The sequence below is a fragment of the Thalia democratica genome, unplaced genomic scaffold, assembly GCF_965202585.1.
Source record: "Thalia democratica unplaced genomic scaffold, ktThaDemo2.hap1.1 HAP1_SCAFFOLD_1850, whole genome shotgun sequence".
Taxonomy (NCBI): Eukaryota; Metazoa; Chordata; class Thaliacea; order Salpida; family Salpidae; genus Thalia; species Thalia democratica.
The window spans coordinates 9,009-11,260 of record NW_028140653.1 but is presented as its reverse complement, the minus strand read 5'-3'; positions in this window follow the sequence as shown (position 1 = coordinate 11,260).

Below are 2,252 nucleotides of genomic sequence, written 5' to 3'. Positions count from 1 at the left end.
CTTTTGTAATAAAGTAGAAGTAACACTCTAAAATTATAGTATAGATAGTAGTATTCCGATTCAGTTTGCACTTTAAACACAGCCAAAAAGTGCTAATCAAAAAAAGTCGTGGTCGTTAATACATTAAGTAAGATTATCTGCGGTTGAACATATTTTTAAGGCGTTTCAATTTATTTAGCTAGTTATAGTTTATAGAAGGCAATAAATAAATCCAAGCTTAAAAATTTGGTTAAAGGATCTGTTGTATAGAAAGACTTTTCGGTTATTAAGCTACACATCATTTTTTTACTTTATTTTTTAGAGCTACAAAATATGGAAGAAAAAAATAGTAAAATTAAAAACTTGTGTTTTTAAATTAAAAAAGAAATATAAAATATACATAATATTACATTTAGTTTACAATAAGTTAACATAAATAACAAACCGCAGAAAAATTGCTGTTTGAAACAATAAGCTCATACCTATCTAATTGTTTTACATTGTAAAAGTTGATGGAGACTTTAAAGTTAAGATCTACGTGACTTAAAATAAATCATTGTCTTTGTTTTGTTTGCTTGACTGTAAGTTTATTACTTCTAATTATTAATCTAAAGTCACACGAGCACTTTAATAAACCAAAACCATGTTTTTTAAGTAAAAACCTATATTGTTTGTTACAACAATGGACGACCGCAATTCGAACTTTATAACTCACACAAAGTTGTTGAACAAAATTTTCAATAATGAAAAATTATTCTATATCAAAGCAACAATCTACTCTAACAGACATGTTTTTAAGATCTTTCAATTATAAGCAATCTCAATTAAATTGCTTGCTTTTATCGTTAAACGACTAGATTTTGTTTTGGATTATTTAAAAATTAATACAAATAGATTTATGCAAATTATATATTTTTTCGCGACCGGTTTCGGTGACAAAAGATTGCGACCTTTTCAGGCAAAAAATAAAGTATTAGCTGCATAAATTTTTTGCTTGAATAGGTCGCAATCTCTTGCCACCGAAACCGGTCGCGAATAATATATATAGTTTGCATCAATCTATTTAAACAAGCTCTTTACATCCCAGTAAATTGAGCATTCTTTTTTAGTTAAGGCAAATAACTATAAAATTATTATTTAAATATGAGGTAAATAATATGTTTGTATCCATATTTTCAATCATAGTATGGACACTTCGACTTTTAATCATAACGTATTACAATTTTTGAAAATAATTTTGTGTTTTTATGTGTTTTTATTATATTTTGGAACCGCCAAGTTCCAACCCGCGCACAGTTCACCCGATAAAATCTTAGAACCGCTTACCGACCAAGGGTAAAGGTTAGGGGCAACAGTGATAGCATAAAAAAAATAAAACAAAAATATAATAATTAAAGAAAAAAGACCTAAACTTGGTGGGAATTGTACGCGGGTGGGAGTCGTGATTAAACTATTCTATCTGTACTCATAATTTATATTTTTTTATTATAAACTTCTATGCTTTTTCATTATTTTCATTTAGTTTTAAGTAATTTTTTAAATAGTTTTAGAAGTTGAAATAAAAATTCAATTAAAACACAAAATTTTTGACTACGATGTGTGAACTCATCCGTCAAACATTATTTTTATTTTTTTTGAGTATGATGTAATGAAAATATTTTTAAGAATCCTGGCGCAATCATGAAAAAATTAATTTAAAACGAGAGTTTATTGAAAAAAAAATGTAAAAAACTTCGCTTTCTTTTTTACGTCTTGTATATAAAGCAAGGCTTCCTTCAGCTAAAACTAGTATGTATTTTAGAAGCATTCTTAAATGAGATAGCTTTTTAGAAAATGTTTATAGTTAAAAACATGGAGTATATAAAGGCTTATGTATTTTTATTAGCTATTGTCATTAATGATTACAGTCGATCAATATAAGTGGTAAGAGTAGGATTATTAAATCACTTATATTCATCGATTGAAATTAATTTTGGTATAATCTTCAAAGATTAGTTTTATTTTTTTGCTTTTATGTAAGCAGAATGTTGTTTTTTCTTTGTTTATTAAACCTGTTGAGCCAGTGTAAGAACTTTTTTGTTGATAATTTAGATGACATTAATGATTACAGTCGATCAATATGAGTGGCTGAAGCATACAAATCACTTATATTAATCGACTGAAATCAGTTGTGCCATGATCTTCAAATTAAAAAAAAAAAAATTTGAATATTTTATGCAAATTTTATTCTGTTTAACCCTAATTAGCAATTTTCAAAAAAGCTAAAAGTTTAG